The sequence below is a fragment of the Python bivittatus genome, unplaced genomic scaffold (assembly GCF_059951505.1).
Source record: "Python bivittatus isolate LINGU-HERP-01145 unplaced genomic scaffold, Pbiv_v1 ctg000850_np1212, whole genome shotgun sequence".
Lineage (NCBI taxonomy): Eukaryota > Metazoa > Chordata > Lepidosauria > Squamata > Pythonidae > Python > Python bivittatus.
In genome coordinates, this window is record NW_028277112.1 from 38669171 (window position 1) to 38691932 (window position 22762).

The window sequence follows — 22762 nt, forward strand, 5'->3', positions numbered from 1 at the left end:
AGTATCATAGCAACACATACTAGCTTCAAGAGTTCTCAGAGTCCCTTCGTTCTTGTTTTCCTATCCCCTTTCATGCTTCTACTCACAGCTCTATACAGTATAATATGCTAGTATTTTGGAATGTGTAAAGGTGGCAGATAAGCAATTGGCCTCTATTATTTCTTTCCTCTGTACAATTTCATACAATCAATAAGCTTATTTAACATTTTTCCAAAGTGATTATTGAAAACTTCTCTCAATACAGTATGTGTAGTTGTACTGTATTAATGATTTTTTGCCAAATTAAAAATGAGCTAATTAAATGAATTGTTTCTCTGCCTTCTCTTTCCATGAAGTCTCCAAGTTCCTAAAAAATGCTACACAGAAGCTAAGGAGGCCTTATTAAATTGTTTTCAATTCTGGTTTAAAAGAACAGGAAGTTATCATACATTTTGTGAGACCAACAATCAAGTCTGTAGTTGTTCAGGCTCTTAAAGCCAGATTATGTGAGACCATTGATAAGTCTATGGTCACTGAAGGTATTAAACCACAAAGTACTGAAGACCTCTCTCTCTCTCTCTCTCTTCCTTCCTTTCTTAGACAACAGAAAAGAGATAGGTGCAAAACTGATTTCTTGATCCTCAGTATAGCCATCCTCAACTTGATGCCTGTTCATATAAGTTGATTATAATTATAAGAAGTGTAGTCCAATATAAGGAAATCTTTCCTAGCAGCTGTACCCTGGAGGGGTATTAAAATAAAAGGATATATATCATAAGGTTAAAGCAATACTTCTTCCCATGTTCTCTTGCACCCTCAAATTTCATAGAAACTGATTCCTGAACTGATTCTACTCCTGAAGAAAGAAAGCCATGACCATGAATAGGTCCCCTATCCCTTATCTTAAAGGGAAATAGGCAGAAACCTCCTTTGGTTTTTCACCCCTAAATCCATGTGCCCTGACTTCCAAGTTTTATTTACACTGAAAAAAAAAACTGCCTATAGGAGCTCACTAAGGGAAATGACTCACAAGTTCTGCTCTTCGCCTCAGACCGGCCCTGTGCTTTGAGTTGTAGAAAAGGGTGTGAGATTATAAGCCCTGTTTCCTTGAAAGGATTTGGAAACCTGCCAGAAGACAGTTTCTTTTTCCTTTTGTGATGTCAGCAGGCTGTCCTTGCCTGAACTGTTGCTTCTTCAGCAAGATCTTTACTGCCACTAGCTAGCTTTCCTTATGCGTGCTTACAAAAAAGGCAAAATACACTCAGGCTGCAGGCAATTATCCATAAATCTATTCAATATTTTTAAAGTAGAACTTGACACCAGTAGGAAGCAGACTAAAACAAAGCTGAAAGGATAGTCAATAACAGTACCTTCAGAAAATATGAGCAGGTAAACTGTCCAAGTCATTGACTAGATTCACACATCCCACTAAGCAAGGGCACACCCATATATGGAGTTTGCCTAAATGGCTTGTTCTACCAACTAACTTCACTATTTTTATACTTCTGATTATTATTTATTATTATTTAATTCAATTTAGGGGTTGCCTGACTCCAAACTGACTCTGAACAGCTCAAAATATAACAAACAATAAAAACACAATATAGAACAAAAGGAGAAACACATCTAACTAGGGATTCTATCCATCTTATCCCAATGGAGAACCACCAGATCTTCAAGGCTTCAAGGCTTTATGGAATATCAACAGACAGGGATCTTATTCTATAGGTTAATGCCATGACAGAGAAGGCATGTTCCTGGGTCCTGATAGGTGGCACTGTTTAATCAAAGGGACTTGGATGTGCCAACTCTGCTGGCAGAAACCATGTGTGATAGGTGATCCCTCAAATAACCTGACTCTATGCCATGTAGGGCTTCATAGTCGATGACCAGCACCTATGGAAACATGTTTTTTATTGTATTTTTATTGTATTTTAATTAATATTTATTTTTGGTTTTTACTGTAAACCGCCCAAAGTCACTTCCTAGTGAGATGGACAGTGACCGAATTTGAATAAGAATAAGAATATGAATATGAATATATATATATATATATATATTAGGCAATGAGTGCCTCTTGCAAAGCAGAGGTATCAGTTGGGCATACCAAAGCATGCCTATCATTGTCTGAGACATTGCATTCTAGACCAGCTGAAGCTTCCGAGTGGTTTTCAAGGACAGCCCCATGTGCAGCACATTGCAGTATTCAAGCTGTGAGGTGACTAGGGCAGGAGTGACTGTCTGAAAGGCCTTCTGATCGAGGAAGGAATACAACTGGCATACCTGATAGAGCTGTGCAATTTCACCCTTTGGCCAGAATTGCCACCTGCTCTTTCAGATTGGTCAAATTGCACACCACTCTTGAATGAGAAAGTGCTACCTCATGCAGGAGTATAGATAGAAAATTCCCAGGTCCAGGAGTCCCTAATAGCCACACCCACTTGGTCATGATAGGATTGAGTCAGGGTTGGTTGCTCCCCATCCAGGCCTGCACAGCCTCCAGGGGCTGAGACCGGACCTCAATAATCTCACTTGGCTGGCCTAGGGTTGAAAGTTATAATTGGATATCATCTGCGTATTGATGATACTGAACTGGTGGAAAACTTCACCTAGTGGTTTTATGTAGATATTAGAAGGGAAGAGAGTGTCAAATCCTGTGGCACCCCACATAAGAAATGCCTAGGGGATGACCTCTCCCCCTCTGCCAGTACCAACTGGAACAGACCATGAAAGGAAAGAAGAGAACCACCATAAAATAGTGTTCTCAATTCCCAACCCCTGCAGGCAGTCCAGAAAGTTACTGTGGTATCAAGAAGCACAAGGATGGATGCATCATCTCCATGCTGGCTCCACCACAAGTCATCAACAAGTGCAATCAAAGCTGTCTCAGTACTGAAACTTGGATTGAAATCCAACCCATATAACTTGCTATTCATGACATTTCAACTGACAATAACCAATCTATATCAAAGCTTGTCTGCACCCTACCTAGAGCAAGATGGCCCATTAACAGCCTATGTATGCTTCTCAGCTCCTTTTTGTGTCCCCTCAGATTGCACTACTGAAATTTGGTGTAAAAGCACTAGAATTTGACTTTTCTTTTTTTTTAGGAACTGTGTAATTTATGTATGTATGCATTTATTTAAAAGGTATGGTCATAAACTAAATACACAAAAATTAAAAGAATATATAACACAGTTGTTCATTTAAAAAACTGTTCATACTTGAACTAAACACACCTGGGAAAGTGATCAAGTCCAGAAACTTTTAATTCTCATTGCTATAGTACAAATTTAGCTACAATTCTAGAGACTTCCAAATCCTGGGTTTTGTAGGCAGGGCACAATTGCCATATGAGGGTGATCTAGATGTTTTGTAATAAGAGGGGAAATTAACTCTACCCTCTAAATTGGTAGATAGGTCAGTTCAGAAATATGTGTACTACTGTTTCAATTTCAGTCTGAGCAAGAACAGACATTCTTGATAAAGAATACTACTGAAACTACCCACAGTACCATTAAGGGGAGAGCATCCAGATGTGCCAATGTAGAGGCCTCCAATGAGATGGGACCAATAAATCGACAACTGTTTGGGAATAGTGAAGGAGGGGTGTATGAGCTCATTACAGTGGAGATATGAAGTGTTGGTTCTGTCTCCTGTAAATCAAGATCTAAAATTTTCTGCTTGAGCTCTATCCAGGCTTCATCAAGTCTAGTATAGATACAGACAGAGGGATGAGTCCACAATGGGCCATATCATCCATTATTTGTTTCTTCCAAGAAGACTGGTATACTTCTATCAAAACTAGTTGGGCTAGAGATCCCCCCTCTCCTGCATTTGTTTAAGCCAATACTTCAATCAGCAGAGTCATAATCAACTGAAATGCAGCCAAACTCTAGCTGGCAAAGTGCATTAGTAACAGAATAGGGAACTTGAAGCAGAGAGCTCAAAAATTTAAATTGAACAGCTTCCAATGCATGAATATTCTTGTAAGTGCAACCCTGGACACCATATAGAAAAAGACTTAGCACTTTAGCTTTAAAAAGTTTAATTGCTGCAGGCACACAATTGTTGCCCATACAGATTGAATATCTAATTATTGCATTAGAGGCTGTTTGGGCATGCAGAGAAAGTTTTGACAAGTGAAGCTTCCAGGAGGAAGATGACTGGAGATAAATGCCAAGATATTTTAAAGCCTTCATCTGCTCAATTTGGTAATTATTGATCTTCCAAATGCAGGGGTGATTAGACACTGATTGGTGAATATAACCACCTTGGATTTTGTGTGATTTGTTTCTAGCGTTTCAGATTGGCAGTAGAAAGCTAGCACATGGAGACTGTGATGCAGCCTTGCTTGGGATACACAAAGGATTACAACATCATCAGCATGTAGGAGACTGGAGGATGATTACTGGGCAAGGGAGAAGAATGGAATTCAGCTTCACCAATATCATTGATATAAAAAAGAATAGGGGGCCAGTATATATACTTCTTTGACTCTCTTAGAAACTGGAATATGGTCAGTTAATTTTCTAGTTTTTGATCACTGCATTGTACTACAGGTAGACTCCAGTTTAAGAACGAGTTCCATTCCCAAGGCTTGTCCTTAAGTCAAATTTGTATGTAAGCCGGAATAGTATTATTGTATAATATTGTATAAGTGGTATTGTGTAATGAACTCGAACTGTTGTGCATTTAACTCAAATCATTGTGTATTTAACTCACATTTTGCTACAGTAGGCTCCATTCTTAACTATGGGTCATCCATAGACTGGGTGTTCTTAACCCAGGGACTACCTGTACTTTCATGGAACATCATGATTAATTTCAGGAGCTGGGGGTCAATAGAGGAAGCTGCTAGTTTTTGCCATAGCCTCTCATGAATCTAATCTATGAAAGCAACTTAAAGAGCATCTCAGGGGAGTTAGCATTCTTTGCAAAGAAGTGATGCAAAGTGACACATTGATCAGCAATAGAAAAACCTGATCTGAAGCCAACTTGTTCCATTACTACAATCCTTTCTTGAACCATCCAAACATAAAGCTTATGATAAAGATCTTTAGAGTATAATTTACTATTATACATAATAAACTGATTGGATAGTAGTTGACTTTTGACAGGTTGCCATTTTATGGTGTCATTTTGAGCTAGAACTGACTGAATCAGCCTGTCCTACTTAGTCCATTGACTCACCCACTTCTTCTGTTTCAGAAGAGTCTTATATTTCTGTTTCTGAAAATAAAAGATTTCCTGGGTGTGGGGATCATAGATGCATGCGGTGGCTTTATTCAGTGATCACTAAGGCTTTGACATGAATACGCTCTTGGTCAAGCCAAGATTTGGAAATTTTAATATGGGCCCTTTGTAGTGGCACAGAAGTGGACTTTATGCAATCCTGCATTGATCTAATGATATGTTGAAAATTATAAAAAATAGATTGCATTGCACTGGCTTCAAGCTGTTCCAGCTAATAGGCTCTGGGTGAATTTAAACATTCATTTCATACACTTTCTAGCCATTTAGGGCAACAACAACAACAACAACAACAACAACAACAACAACAACAACCTTGGCCATTCAAATTTTCAAGACATTTAGAAACAGGGCCTTAATTTTTGAAGGAAAGGTAAAACGGCCTAATAAGGGAAGATAGTCACTATCACAGACATTTTGTAGCAAGTGATCAAACTGCAGGTAATTAACATATAAGTGAGTACGGTAGTTCCTTTTTCTTTCCAAAATGTGAGTTGTCTCTCAGAGTCTCCAGGAGCAGTGCCATTTAAGACTAGGAGACTGAATTTAATGGCTAATTGTGCCAGTCTCCTTTCCATTGTATTAATACCATTATATTTAGAACTATGACAGCCAAATAGCTGAGAACTGGCTAATACAAAATTTAGAGAAGGTAAGAAGGATAATACCCCACTTTAGGCTAGGTGTCACTGTCAAAGAGGCAGCTATGTAATTTTTTAGTTTTACATGATTGGACTCCCGTGTTTCCTGGAGAAATAATTTCAAACTGCTCTATGGATGATAGGAATGTGGGAACCTTAAATTTATCCAGCAGTATTTCAGGAAAGCAGCTGTATAGGTTGCTGAGAAGCCAAATGCCATTTTGTGGCAGGTGATGCTGAGACAAGTCTAGTAGAGTCTGTGGCTCCTTGATCAAAGGAAGAACCTGCAGGCAGGACTAGTTTGTTTTCAAAAGCCGGCTTTCTTTGGTTGGAGGATTTAGGAAGCATTCCCTTTGAATGAAGATTTCATTAGAATGGGCAATGTCTCTCTTCTACGTTGATTTCATCTCATGTTTTTTTCCCCCTGCAAATTCCACAACATCTCTCATTATTGGAGATTGAGCAGGGTGTAAAGGGGAGTCTCCTGCAGCTCTGGATGAAGGTCTGGGAGTTTCGACTGAAGATACAGGGAAGGAAAACACAACTGTCATCATGGGCTTGCTAAATTCTGAGGAATCTGTGATTTTAGTAACCTGAAGTTGGGGAGGCAATTTCTTCACCCTCTTTTCGGTGACCCTTAGAGGCTGGTGTTAAATTATCCAGATCAGCTTTGAGATGAAAGTAATAAAAAAACTGTTTTATGTTAACCAGTCTCTCCATGATAGTAGCCTGTTCATTTCTTGGGAATTATGAAAAAGCATTTCTCAATGAAGTTTCTTCTGGTTAGGTGTTCTTAAACTGAGACTTGCTTATTCAAGGTTCCAGGTTGTCTTTTCAGTAGGTGAAATATTCTATAGTTGCTATGTGGTTACACATCTTGGTTCTGTGCCAGTTTACAAAACTAGGAAGCAAGAGCTTACAGACAAGTCAGCAAATATTCATCTTGGATAACTTTGGAATAGAACAAGATGCTTCTTCATTTTAAGTAACATAACCAAGGTAATTAAAATGTGGAATTTTAATGCAGTTCTGCAGCTGCCTTCAAGGGCAGGAAGCCAGTCTATTGGTCTGAGATCCACCTGTGATACACAAAAGTTGGCTCAAAGAGAAAGTGGCTGATTTGGGTGAAGTCCATCTACACTTGTTAAGTTCTTTGTTGCTAACAATAAGAATAAATTGGTCTGTTTGAAGCATATATGAGGATGTAGCACTCAGCTTAAGAGGCATGGTAAGATTCTGAGTACTGGCTGATGAAATCATTCTGACTTTTCTAAGTGAATACCAGCTGGCAGTCATGGTGGCTGGGAACAATGTTCAATTGTAGTGGCAGAGACAGAGGGGAGATGTAAAGTTCTAAGCAGCATATCAGGTTTTTTATTGATATAAGTTAAACTTGAATAAATAGAGGCTATGAATTCTGCCACCAATGAGCATTGTTTTGCCAGTGTTTCACCCTGAAACAGTGCTGCTGGAGGGAGGCTGATATTAATCAGGTTTTCCATAGCTATTTGCATGCCCAAACAGACATGAAACTTTTGAGTGGGGAGGGGGAAGTAATTCATTATCAAATAGTGGGAATCCAGGTCCAGCTTCAGCAGAGTCAAGAGCATGTGTGAGAGAGTGAAGTTGGGGTTGCTGTCTGTTTTTGGGAAAAGCAGCTGCAGTCAGGCAGAAATACTTCGCACCCCATTTCCCTCATACATTCATTCATTAACTCAACCTTTACTCACAAGCATCCAAGCCCACGTCCCAGCTGCCTGTGACAATTGAGCCACACTCTGGCGTTTTCAAGGATGTGCTGATATCCAGAGGCAGCCTCACCCCACCCAGGCTCAACTTACAAAAGCAAATGCTAAGACAGTTTGTAGGAGGAAAGGCAATAAGCAAATGGCATAGGTGACGTCTGAAGATTGGCAGCTATCACAATAAGGAAGAGGACTATCATTCAACTGCCAGGATATGGTGAGCAGCATATCCTGGTGGGAGTCCTGCCAGGAGCTTAGAGCTTTGCCGGGAACTCAGTAGCAACTAGAAGAGGAACAACCACACTGGAGCAGCACTTCAACTCAACTAGAGTAGGACCATTTGGAAGGAGATAAAGGTATGCCACTTTACAGACTTTATAGACTCTATATATTTATATAGATTTTATAAACTTTATAGACTTTTGCTTGAACTAAGTATTAAAGGACTGAGTATTAAAGACATATTTATATGGCAACATCACCTTGCAAATCCTAGATGGGTGGAGTTAACCCAGAGCAATAGCTGTTGTTGGGGAAGGTGTGTGCGACAAGAAAGCATTGTGTACAGATTTGCTACACTGTGGTGTGTCCAGTCCTTGGAAAACAAAGAACCCTCACAGTCATAATGATTATTTTGAGAGAATTGCCTCCACTTACTGTGTTGTTCTTCAGAGGAAGAATTAATTCATTGATCTTCAGTTGTTTTGAAACTATGCTAGGACTTGGATATACTGAATGTGACTCTGCTAGTCTTCTGTCTATCTGCCCTACATAGTGGCTGTTACAGTCCTTGCATAAAGATTACTCCTTTTTTACTTCTTGGGCTATTGGGTCATTTGGTTCATTTAGGATGTTTTTGGGGGCTTTAATTGGTTTTTGCACTTTTTTTTACCCTTCTGCAAGAAATTAAATGTTCCTCACTTCCAGCCATCAAAACGGTATCATTGGCATATCTCAGCAATTTGATTCCAATCTTACTCCTAATCCAGCATTTCTCAGGATATTTTCTGCATATGTTAAATGAATAAGATGACTTTATAGAACTTGGTGCACTTTTTTCTCCATTTTGAACAATTTAATTGCTCCATATTCTGTTCCAACATTTTTGTCATCATACAGATCCTTAACAGACAGATCAGGTGTCTTGGTATCTACCTGTTATGCACAATTACTGTCTACATAGTCAAAAGGCTTTGTATCATCAATAAAGCAAAAAAATAGATATGCCGAGATTGCTGAGATTCCCTTGCCTTTACCATTATCTAGTGGATATTAGCAATGATTCTCTGGTGCTCTTGCCTTGTCTAAATCCAGCTTGTACATCTGGCAGTTCTCATTCCTTGTATGGCTGAAGTCTGGATTTCAGTAAGATGAACACTGCTATCTATCCTTTTTTATTTTAAGCAATGGACATTCAGAATACTTAGTCTCTGTTTAAAACAGCTGAATAAAACTCTTTAACAATTTTCTTTTCATTGACTTCACTCAGGCAGAACTATGAAGACTTAATATTTTTATTATCTCACATCCCATATCCACTTCTTTCAGCAGGATGCCAACAGAGAAGCCTGGAAGAATGGCAAAACAATCAACTTCACACCAATGAATGACCAGAGATATACTAGACTGCATATTGAAACAGACTGGAAACCATAAAGTCAGGATCAGATATTCCTTTTGCTGGTGTTGTACAAGAACCTGTACAAGATGTACTAAGTTCAGCTATAGGGGTAGATGGACCAGTTAGGCCGTAGGATGAGGCTTTTTAGACACCATCCTGCACACAGTTATTATGACCTATAGTTATTAGATCTTTTGATAGCTATACAATTTAACTGATTTTAGGAGCAATTGTTTCATGTATTTCATATTTCATTTGAAAATATCCCATATTACATTTTATGATAGGAAGTGGGAATATTTGAATACAGATAAACAGAAGTTAAATGAATTTAAATTTACCTTTAGGTGCAAGGGTGTTAATTTTAATATCTGTTTTTGTTGTTGTTTTATAACTACTAATATTATGAAATAAACGTACTATTCCACTATACTAAGTGGAATAAAATTTCATTGAAGGCAGCAGCTCTAAATTCTGGTAAGCACAGAAGTGAGCAGATTAAGTTATATCTATTGAGATATTAGTAATGAAAACACTAGTTCTTGTAATCTCTATTTCCCCCCTTTTTCTTTTGATAAACTGAAGAAGAAATAAGATATTTATACAATAAAGGAAATGTGCTGCATTTTGTAACAGGAGTCAGAAGTAGCACATACTTTTAATTAATAATAACATAAATAATTATACCAATAATTAAACCGCTTATTGTGGTTGTCTAGTGCAAAATTACTGAATCATGTTTTCCTTATGTATAGCATTTTTTTCCTAGCTCTTGTCTTAGAAATGTTGCTCTGCTCTTTAGGAAAGGACAGCAAGTATTTATTTATTTATTTTTTATTTACTTAACTTGTCCCCGCCCATCTCCCCACAATGGGGGACTCTGGGTGGCTTACAACACACTAAAGACATAAATACAATTAAAAGTTATAAAAACCAAACATTACAAAATAAAAAAGCTAAAAAATCCAAGAGGCCGATGGGGGCCACACCAGGCCGCTAAGGGGCCAGCCAACCCCATTTCTGATATCCTCCCTCCCTGCCCCAGGCCAGATGGCAGAGCCAGGTCTTCAAATCCCTCCAAAAGGCCTGGAGTGAGGGGGCCTGTCTCACCTCCGGGGGCAAGATGTTCCAGAAGGCGGGGGCCACAGCAGAGAAGGGCCACCTTCTGGATCCCACTAAACGAAGTTCTTTTACTGCAGGGATCTGAAGCATGCCCTCTCTGTGAGATCGGGTGGGACGGGTTGAGATCATGGGGGCGAGGTGGTCCTTCAGGTAGCCTGGCCCCATGCCATGTAGGGCTTTAAAGGTGATAACCAACACCTTGAATTGGACCCGGAAGCAAACCGGTACTCAATGCAGCTCACGGAGCAAAGGTGTTATATGAGTCCTTCTTCGGCCCCAAAAATTGCTCGTGTGGCCGGATTCTGGACCAGCTGGAGCTTCTGGATATTCTTCAAGGGTAGCCCCATGTAGAGCGCATTGCAGTAGTCTATCTGGGAGATAACGAGGGCATGAGTGACTGTTCATAGGGCATCCCGATCTAGGAAAGGGCATAACTGGTGGACAACCCGAAGCTGTGCAAAAGCCCTCCTGGCCACGGCTGCCACCTGCTCTTCGAGCAGGAGTCGTGAGTCCAGGAGGACCCCCAAATTATGCACTGGGTCTGTCTGGGGCAGTGCTACCCCATCCAGAACCAACGATGACAACGTCCCGGATACAGGGGAGACATTAACCCACAGCCACTCCGTTTTGCCAGGGTTCAGCTGGAGCCTGTTGTTCCCCATCCAGACCCTCACAGCCTCCAGGCACCACGAGAGGGCGGACACGGCATCACTTACCTCACCAGGGATGGAGATATATAGTTGAGTATCATCAGCATACTGATGATACCTCATCCCATGGTGACGGATGATCTCACCCTGTGGCTTCATATAGATGTTGAAAAGGAGCGGAGAGAGAACCGAACCCAAAGACACAAGAAAATCATGCACCCATATACACATTCTTCTACAATACATTTGAAACAGTCTTTTCATATAATTTGTACATGTTGTTAATATAACTCTGTCATGCCTGGAATTTTTAAAAATACCTTTTTTAGATGTCTACATTCTTTTCTTGTACAATTAAGCCTCTAAATAATCAAATGAAACAATGTATACATGATGCTGAACAAAATAGTGGCATTGTTATAATAGAAAGAGGAAACATACAATTGATGGTAATAAAGCAATTAAGAATCTTGCAGATATTTAGGAATACTTAAAAAGCACTTTCTCTTTATTGGAACTCTTAGAGCTGTTAAAATGTATCATATCAGCAGGAAAATGGTAAATGCTCATGTATAACCCTGCATTTGGCTGCAGCCATAATGAGTACATAATGATCTGTTGTACTTCAAAAAAGACAGTGTTTAAATGACAAATCTAAGATGGTTACTGAGAATGCATACTTATCAGGAACTAAGTAGAACAAAACCAACAAATAAATCGATGTGCTGGATTTTTTCTGTGGAATAGGGAATATGAAAACTGAATACAGCAGCTATTTGTCTCAAAAAAAACAAAACAAAAAACAAAAAAACCCAGCTCCCCACTCAGATTTCATGACAAACAGCTTTTGAAGCAGGTTTATGATAAGCCTCTTCTGTGAACATAGGCAGCTCTTTGAATTTTAGCCCACATTTTTCATTATAGAATGATATATTGTGCCAGAAGAATCACAGGTAATCCAGACTGTATTCTGATTTTATGATAAGCTAAAAATCTATCATCCCAGTCAGTTTTTACTCCTTACAATATTAGCGTTGCTTAAGGCATTTCTTAACAGGTCATGAACCCTCCAAATACAGCTTCTGACAGATTATTCCAATAATTTACCTTACATGAATGTAAACTACAGTAATTTATATTAAAAGTTATGCTCATTTTTACCATTGAAGTCTGTGTGTGAAAATGCTAATTTATTACAAAATAGATATGTCTTGTGTGCAAAAGATCCCAGTTTTTAAAATTTATTTATTGTTATTGCTTTTTAAATAATAACAGAAAAAGAGAAAAACAAAAAGGAACAAAACACAAAGATAATACATTGTAAAAAAAAATTTAAAAAATGCATAACAAGTGCTTAAAAAATACAAAAAAATGTAATATATAATATCTTGTTACAACAGTAAACAGTTACAATTCCATAAGCATTTATCCAATGCAAATATTATGCAAGTATTTATTTATTTTATTTATTTATTTATTTTCAAATTTGTATGGCGCCCATCTCCCCCAATGGGTGACTCTGGGCGGCTCACAATAATAAAAAAGAAAAAACACAGGACTCTCCAGACATAGACATAATCTATAAATAGTTAAAAAACATATATAAAAATGGCCTAAAAACCTCCTATAATTTGGCCCTAAAAACCTGTAAGATGCTGGGGGGGGGGGGACAACCCCTCACCCCACCAGCCATCTCCACAGGTGCGAGCCCCCCTCTGGCCCCCAGGCCTTCTGGCAGAGCCAGGATTTGATCTCTTTCCTGAAGGCCATGAGGGAGGGGGCACACCTCACCTCAGGCAGCAAGATGTTCCATAGGGCGGGCGCTACAGCAGAAAAGGCTCTCTGCCTAGACCCCACCAATTGAAATTCCTTGATGGGTGGGGTCTGCAACCTGCCCCTTCTGCTGGACCGAGTGGGGCGGGCTGAGATGACCGGGGCGAGGCGGTTCCTCAGATAACCTGGTCCCATGCCATGAAGGGCTTTAAAGATGATGACCAACACCTTGAATGTGTATATTTATTTCTAATACACTTATATAACTATCATGCTTTTTTTTAAACCTAGTGTATTTTGTATAAATGAGTCTCATATTTCATTATGCTTGTCCATACAAAGTCTATGTCTTTAAGCATTCTGTTCATAGGTGGCAGGCATAATCAGGTCTGAACCACCTGGTATCTCCATATATGATTGTGAAAGATGCAACTCTGAAAGACCAGGGATCCATTGCTAGTCAGTACAGACAAAAAAGAGGAGCATTTTTTATTCAAGGACCAAATTCCATATCTGAAAAGAGGCATTCCAGGGGCAGACAAAGCAAAATCTAAAGTTAGCTAGTGCTACTGAGTCACATTTGAGCCCCTGGTGATTGAATGGACAAATGCCTATCATTTCAACTTATCCCTGATGATATTCCATAGCTTGTCAAAGCATATTCCAGTGATATCCTTGATTCTGGCCATCTACCATATCTACTGTTTTTCCTTTATTCTACTCCCTTTAATCTCATCAAGTAGAGTTATTTTTTCCTTGTTCCACATGCATCACATTTTATCTATCTATCTATCTATCTATCTATCTATCTATCTATCTATCTATCTATCTATCTATCTATCAAATTTGTCACCACCCATCTCACTGAAATGACTGGCCAGTTTACACAATGGTTAAAATAAATTAAAATTACAATATACAATAATCTTAAATAAATAGAAAATAAATAGATCCAACGATAGATGTTAAAATTGGCAGTCACTCAGTGAGTGTCATCACCAGTCACCCCTAGGATTGGGTAAGATTGTTGTCACTTCATGCAAGCTGGCAGAGCCATGTGTTTAATCCTTTCTGGAAAGCCGGGAAGGTAGGGGCCCGCCACCTCTAGAGGGAGAATATTTCAAAGGGGGGGAGCAATGTCAGAGAAGGCTCTCCTCCTGGGCCTCACCAGCTGATATTCTCTCACTGATGGGGTCCACAACATGCCCTCTCTGCCTGACTGGGTGGGACGGGTTGGTGTGATGAGGATGAGGTGGTCCCTCAGGTAACCTGGACCCATGCCATGTAGGGCTTTAAAGGTAATAACTAACACTTTGAATTGGACTCAGAAGTAGACTGGGACCCAGTGCAGCTCATGCAGTAAAGGTGTTATATGTGCCATTCTTGGGGCACCCAACACATGCCCAAATAGAGAGCAGTTGCCCTTTATTTGGTTCCTGATTGATTGGTTCTTCATTGCAATCCATGATACTGTTAGTAAGCATCTCCAATTCCATAATTTGAAATTGTCTGTTTTCTTTCTCTCTTTCTCAATGCCCAGCTTACACAGCTGGATATTATCACTGGAAAGACCATTGCTTTTTGTTGTCATGGAAATATCCTTATCCTTCATAAACTTGTCTAAATCTGCCATTGTTTTCCTCTCTGGGATTAATTTTCTCATTATATCTCCAGTACTCTATCATTAGTCCAAGACGACAAAACTACCTTCCCTTTTTCACCATCAACTGTGAGTTCACTAAATTCACTAGTTGACATTACTTTTGTCTTCCTAATATTTAATATTAACACAGATGTTTTATTTTATATTTTTACTTCCATAATTAACTCTAAGTCTTCCTTACTTTCATTAATGAAGTGATGTTGTCGGTCTATCTCAAATTATTAGTGTTTCCCCTTCCAAGTTTGATTCTATATATCAGGTGTTCCAATCATGCCATTCTTAAAATGTATTTCCTATACAAGTTAAAAAGATAAGAAAACAATATGCAGACCTATTTTATGTCCTTCCTTATTCTGAACCATTCTATTTTCCCAAACTTAATTCTTATAATAGCTTCTTGTTCATTTTATAGATTCCTCGGAAAAATAATCAGGTATTCTGGCATGCCCACTGGTCTTAATATATTCCACATTCTGGCATGAATTACATAAGCAAAAGCCTTGCTGTAGTTGATAAAATATAGACTAGCCTCCCTCTTGTATTAACTTTCTCTCTGCATTATCCATCTTATGCTCACTATATTTCATGTCCCTGAAACTTGCAGTTTTCTGAAACCAGGCTGTTCATGTGGTATTTTTCTCTCTTATGACTGTTTTCTTCTTTATTACATCTTAAGCAAAACTTTATTTGTGTGTAGAATTAGTGCAATAGTAAGGGAATATCAACTTTCTTTGGTGCAAGTAAATACACCTATATTTTTCATTCTTTAGGACACACAGTCTTGTTCCATATTTAGTAATATGGAGATGTTATCACTTTGCCTCTTCTCCTGTAGGTTTCAACAATTCACTGGGTATTTCATCTGTGTCTGGTGCTTTCCTATTTGACAGATGGCCTGTTGCCTCTCATACCTCACTACCTAGTATTTGGTTCCTGAATGTATTCTCTTTCTAAAAATGTAACTTGTAAAGAGTTTCTTGATAATTTTTCCATCTTCTTTTAATCTTATTTGCCTCTATTAGATTTCTTCTATAGTTACTCTTGAGTAGTCCATCTTACTTATACATTTTCCTGTTATTTTTTCCTGTAATTTTCTTCTATTTGTTGATATTCTATATTGAGACATCTTTCCTTGACCTTTCTTATCTGGTGTTGGAATCTACATTCATTTCACATAAATCTTAATTGTTTCCCAAAGCTTTCATCCTCTGTCCTTTTCTCGTACCTTTCAATTCAGGTGACATTAGTAACCACCCTTTGAGATAGGCCAGGTCAAGAAAGAGACACTGCAGAGATTCCAGGAATGCTTCTTTATTTTGGAAGGGTATAGTAGCAGAATTTTGAAAATCTGTCCAAGTTTCTCTCTGTCCCATCTCTTACTAAACAATCATCCCCATCTCTAAATTCCTTTACAATAACCAGACATCCTTGCAGCTTTATTTTGGTCACATTATTAGCTCCAGATCTACTTTGGAAGTTTGAGGATCTGGCACCCAAATTTGTCTAAATGTTTTAGCCATGCCAATAGAGTTTGGAGTAGAAGTTGCTTGATGGTGTTTTATTCTGGGTTGGACTTTAGAGTTCCATCTTTCAGCTAGTGGGCTTCTGTCATGCCTGAAGAGCCACTCATGCCCTCATCACCATGTAGGTAATAGTTTCAGCCCCCACCCTTGTTTTTAACCTTATTAGCAAGGGTGACGTTATCTGGATAAAAATAAAACTTGTCAGTCAATAACCTATACACGTCTAGTTATAAGTAAACAGCATTCTTTCTCAAAAAAGCCCTAGTACTCCTTAAAGAGGTTCCATGACTCAGTTGCTTTTTATTTAGGAAAATCATTGAAATATTCTGTATTTCTTTCAAATTTTAATTGAACTCTTAAAGATATTCCTTGACAATTCTGGCTAAAGAAATTGCCCACATGTTTTTTTAAAATCTTATTCTTATTAGTGAAATATAAGAAATAGAAAAAAACAGTACAGCTGTGATAATAAAAAGTATAAAAATAAACACAAACTTATTATTATTGTGGTTGGTTGCACAGTCAGCCAGATGTTTAGACTGGATTTGGCATTTTTATCCACCTATCAAGTCCTTCCCAAAGGCCTGGAATAGGCAGATGTTGTTGTTTGATGCTTTGATGGTATTAAAGGTATCGTCACAGGATATAAGCTGTTCCAAATAAAGCTGCCTTTTGCAACTGACTGATGGTGATTTTGTCAGTGCTGATGGTCTTCAAGTGGTGCTCCAGATGTTTTGGGATTGCACCTTAGGCGCCTATAACTATTGGTACTATCTTTGCTTTCTTTTGCCACAGTTGTTCTACTTCTGTTTGTAGGTCTTTGTATTTTGTGATTTTTCTCCAGTTCTTTCTCTTCTCTTCTGCTGTCTCCAGGTATTGCAGTGTCCACTATCAAGACTTTTTTTGTCTTTCTTATCAACAATTGTTAAGACTGGGGTGTTGGGTGGCAGGTGCTTGTCTGTTTGAATTCTAAAGTCCCAGAGCACTTTAGCTTCTTCATTTTCTATTGCTTTGCCTGTTTTGTGGTCCCACCAGTTCTTGCTTCCAGGCAAATGGTATTTCTTGCAGATATTCCAGTGCACCATTGTTGCTACTTTGTCATGCCATTGTTTGTAGTCAATCTGTGTGATCTTCTTGCAGCACCTAACTAGATGGTCCACTGTTTCTTCAGCTTCTTTACAGAGGTGGCATTTGCTATCTGTTGCTGTCTTCTCAATTCTGGCTTTATATGCATTTGTTCTTAAGGCTTGGTCTTGTGCAATCAGAATTAGCTCCTCTGTCTCTTTCTTCAGCTTTCCTGCTCTTAGCCAGGTCTTGTTATCTGCTTTGCCTGCTAGTTTTTTTGTGTACTGGCCATATAATAGTTTGCCTTGCCATGTCTCTTTTCTGTTCTTCATTTGGCCTTTCTTATAGGCCAGTCTGGTCTGTCTGGTATTCAGTAAGCCTTCATGGTGTACTAGCTTCAGTGCATCTTCTTCACTGTCCTTCAGATATTCTTCCAATACCCTTTTTGCTTCTTTGTCTGGTGTACTTGTAACATTCCATGCCCTCCTATGCTCCTTGGTATATAGAGTCTGTCAATGTTGCTGTATGGATGAAGGACATGATTCATTGTCATTATTTTTCTGGTCTTCCTATCCAGGGCTTTTAGTTCAGCTTGAGTCCAGTCCACTATTCCAGAAGTATATCTAATGACTGGAATTGCCCAGGTCTTAATTGCCTTGATGGTATTTCTGCCACTCAGTTTGGACTTTAAGGTCTTCTTTACTCTTCTGATGTATTCACTACTAATCTTCTTCTTGACTTCAGTGTGTTTGATGTTGTCAGCCTGAAGGATGCCCAGGTATTTGTAGTGATCTTCTTAATCCAGACTCTTGATGTTATTTCCATTGGGCATCTTCATTCCATCAATTTTCACTGTTTTTCCCCTGTTGATGGTCAGGGTGGCACATTTGTCCAGTCCAAACTCCAGTGCAATATCTTGGCTGTATATTTGGACTGTGCTGAGCAGCGATTCCATTTCAGATGGTGTTTTTCCATACAGCTTCAGATTGTCCATGTAAAGGAGATGGGATAAACTGATAGATGTTTTTGATGTTTGATAACCATGGCCTGACTTGTTCAGTATTGTTGACAGAGGAATCAATGCAATGACAAACAGTAGTGGTGATAGTGAATCCCCTTGAAAGATTCCTGTCTTGATGTTAACCTCTCCCAGTCTATCACCATTGACCAGCAACTGTGTCTTCCATTGTGCCATTGATCTTTGCACAAAGCTTCTGATGTTTCTACTAACTCCTGTTATTTCTAGGCACGTGATTATCCAATCATGTGGCAGGGAGTTGAATTCCTTCTTGTAATCAATCCAAGTTACATTCAAGTTGGTCTTCCTTCTCTTAGAGTTTTCCAAAATCATCTTGTCAATTAGGAGCTGATCTTTTGTCCCTCTGCTGTTTGGGTGGTTTCCTTTCTGCTCAGACTGAAAGAGCTTGTTTTCAACTAGATGCTTTTGAACTGCATCAGGTACTACACCAGTTAGCAATTTGAACGTTTTTGGAAAGCAGGTAATTGGCCTGTAATTGCCTGGTGTGACCCCTTTGGCTGGATCTTTCATCAGGTAGGTTTTGCCAGATGTTAACCAATCTTCAGTTTCACCTCCTTGCAGTGTATTGTTGAACTGCTTGGTAATGAGTGGGTGCAGAGCAGTCAGATGTTTCAACCAAAAACCATGCAGTTCATCTTCATCTGGTGCTGACCAATTATTGATCTTCCTTGCTCTTTTCTCTACCATTTTTGCTGTTATTACAAATTCTTTCATTTCAGCTTCTTTTGTATTCTTATATACCTCCTTTATCCAAGTTGCATTCTTGTTGTATTTCTTTGGGTTGTCCCATAGCTGTGCCCAGAACTGCACTGTTTCTTCTTTGTCAGATGTTGATTGGTTCATTGCAGTCTCTCCATTAATGGATTGGTAGAAACATTTCTGATTCAACTGAAATTGGAGATTCTGCCTGTAGGGTGCAATTCGAGCTTTATATCTGCTGATCTTTTTGACTATGGCTGTTATTTGCTGCTTTATTATTTCCAGTGCTTCCTTGATCTTCCTTGTTTCTAGGTGATATTTCTTGATCAGGTATTATTTGGTCTTTTTGTTCTTCAGCTTCTTTTCTTTCATCTGTTCTAGCTTGCTTGCATCTGATCTTAGCATGCTGATCTTATTTTCCAATCTGATCTTCCATTTTGGTGGTACGCTGTTTGGCTTTTTTTCTTGTTTGTTGATTTTGCATCCAAGGTATTTAGTTATAACTGCAGCCATGCTGTACATCAGTTGGTGTGATGGAATGGAATTATGAAGGCAGGCTCAGGGAGATAAGTGTTTTCTTAGTTCACCGCAAGGGCGTGGGAACTACAAGAAGACGAGGCTGGCACCTCCCTGAGGAATTCACGGTGTTGTGGCTGGCTGGCTTGGGAGATGGGGTTTCAGTCTGGGAAGATTCTTGCTAGAGGTTGTAGCTAATAAACATAGCTGAACTGATTTTGCATTGTCTCTTGGAGTTCTTTGGGCTAGGCCTGACATCAATCTTCCCAGACTGAAACCCCATCTCCCAAGCCAGCCAGCCACAACACTGTGAATTCCTCAGGGAGGTGCCAGCCTCATCCTCTTGTAGTTCCCACACCCTTGCAGTGAACTAAGAAAGCGCTTATCTCCCTGAGCCTGGCCTTCATAATTCCATTCCATCACAGTTGGTTTGTTTCTTGCAGTGAGCTGGTGCTTATATTTGATATAACAGTATTGGCATCATTTAATACTTGTGTTAGCTTTTTCTTTGTAACAAGCTTCAATGCAGGCAACCTTATTCTGTTGTTTTTGTGCTGTTCTAGATGCTTAATTATTCTTTGTTTCAATTCCTCTTATTTTTTAGTTAGAGGGCTTTGTTCTTTCTGAGAAGAAGGCTCTACTGTTTGAGAAACTTCTGGCAAGACTTCAATTTCTTTGCCCTGGGTAGACCTTTGCAGTTCTTCCAATTCTACTTCTGTGAATACTTTATTTCATGTTATTAAATGATGTTATCTGCCAGTCTCTGTTCTGTGATTTCTGATTCTGGATGTTGTTCTTTCCAGAAGTGGTGCATTCTTCTCAGATATCCTCTTCTCGTTGGACTTGATTTGTAATAGCAAATCATTATTTCTTTGTTTTTCAGTCTTTGTATATTTGCAACATGTAAACAACTTTTCTTCCAGTAATTCTGCAGCTTCTGGCCCTGGTTGCTCAGCCAACAGTCCAGAGTCCTGTAACCCACTTGTCACCAGATGTCCAGGAACTAGAACATCTAGCACGGTCCTTGTTGACCCAATCTGATATGGATTTCTGTAAACTAAGTCTCACCATATTGTTTATGGGAGAGACACTCTTTGTCTGGCTCCTCTGATGAGACCTGCCCAGTATGGTTGAACCTCTGGCATAGCTCTCATCCTCCTCGGAGCACGCAAGCCCCACAACCACGTCAAGGTAGTGCCTCACTGGGGGTTGTTGTTGTTATTTACACAAGTTATTAGCCACCCATCTCACTTTTCCAAGTGACTCTGGGCATTTCCCAAAAGCTTAGGAAAAAAAAGAAAAAAAGATCCATATAATATTAATATAAAACTGATTTTAAATTGCCTACATGTTAAAGAATTGCCTCATTATCCTCCCTGTCTTCACACCATGAGGGAGAAATAAAACCAGTGTGGTGTAGTGGTAAAAGTACTGGGCCAGGAACTGGACGACCAAGGTTCTAATGGACCCTCTGCCATGGGATCTCAGTGGATGAATTTGGGCCAGTCACTTTCTTTTAGCCCAACCTATGTCACAGGATGGCTGTGTGGAAAAATAGAAGGAGAGAATACCATGTAGGCCACCTTGACCTCCTGTACAAAAAAGGCAGGATATAAATCTAATAAATAAATGAAATAAAGGCAATGTTCCTTCTGTATGACAATTTAAGAATGATTTCCCAAATCCAGTGCTCTATCCTGAAAGCATAGCTCAGTTTTATTTTAATTACTAAATCTCAAGAGGAGGGGGAGGGGACAGCCTAAAAGTTTCCCAAATTTTGGAGCTTCTTTTGTACAGCTCTTAACTCCTGTAAGTAACTGTACAGTTAAGTGTGTTGTTCATTTATGCAGAGGCAAAGACACAAGAGTTGAACTGTGTTATTAAAATCAGCTTGGAATTAGTTGTGACCTGGAACAAAAAAGAACTCAGCATATTGCAAGGAACATACATTCCCCCTATATGGTTAAATACAATTTTTGGTAAATACCAGTTTCTTTACATTAAGCATCTCCCTTTCCACATTCTCACCCTATATTTCCTTCTTTCCCCAGAAGAAGTTTCTTCCCAGAATGAGGCAATAGTCAGGAGCATCTTTTATAAATTCAGTTAATATGCCAAATACAGTATCTGTTTCAGGAAGAAAGTGACTTTAAACCTGGTACATAAATGGGAAAGCATGTTTAATTACCAGAATGCATTCTATGTGAGATTTCTTTGTTCTAGAAGTTCAAAATTCAGCAGCCATCTTGATTTTTCAAACAACTCAAAGACTTCACATGCCACCTTTGCTTAAAACATTCCACCAGCTGGCAGTTTATTTTCAGGGGAAATACAAACTGCTGATTTTAATTTTTAAAACCCTACCTAGTTTAAGCCCAGGTTACTTGAGAAAATCTTTGTATATATATCATCCACTTTTCACCTTACTCCATAACAGCATCTTAGCTGGTATGAATCCAGTTGCAACAAAGTGTTTTCATGATCATACTGGGATTATTTATTTATTGCTTTTTAAAGGCTCTTCTAAACCGCTTTTTAAACAGATGTTAACTTTAATATATCTGGTTTTGCCTTAAATTCACTTTAAATCATGGAGAGTCTTTGATACTGGGATATAGCAATTTTGCTAAGTAAACAAATTCAGCTTCTCTTGAGTTTTTATACCCCCACTGCTTTCCAATAAATATACACACTATAGGACTGAAGATTGAAGCTAGCAAACAGTGAAGCATAATAGAACTCACTTAACACCGAGGAAGGCTAACCAAGAGTATTGTTAATTCAGCATTAAGGCTGAAATATTACACACACTTTTCTATGAGTAAATCCCACTATACATAATGAGACTTATTTCTGAATAGATATGTATAGGAATGTATTGTTAGTCTCACTGATTTCAATGGGAAAGTTTTAAACTTGATTAAATTATGTCCACTTATTATTCATGGAAATTAAAAGGCATATTAATTTTAAGAATCTTAAAATGTGTACTTTGGAAGATTATATTACAGATATCATATTTCTTTGTTCTGTGGCGTGTTGTGAAAGAACTTGCAATTTAGCTTCAGGCTTATTTCTCCTCTCTATAATATGTATTTTCTTTTCAGAATTCATAGATTTAAACCTTTTCCCCTTAGACGTAATATTAAAAAAAATAATCAAAGACAGATATTCACCTGTATTTCCTCCTTGAGCACAGCTAACAAATCAATCTGTAAAATATTTCATCTATGGAAATATCCTATACAATACTTGAATTATATTGCTAATGACTCAAAAAATGGCCAGAAAGGGAAGGAAATGAGCAAATAAAATGCATGAGGTCTATGTTGGAAAAAAGTGTATTTAAGTTGTTAGTTATACCAAAATCTCAGCATATCTACTGAAATAACTGGTTGATTTACTAAGTGCTTCAAATCAATTTAATATGAATGGCATCAGTTAGCCCTGTTCATTAGTCAACTGGTTATATA

General features: G+C 38.6%; 1 protein-coding gene across 4 annotated transcripts in view; it reads right to left on the reverse strand.

Moving 5' to 3' along the window:
• The window catches only part of PCSK5 (proprotein convertase subtilisin/kexin type 5), a 243739-nt gene that overhangs the window by 171675 nt on the left and 49302 nt on the right, over positions 1-22762 (reverse strand). The gene's annotated exons all lie outside the window — the stretch shown is intronic.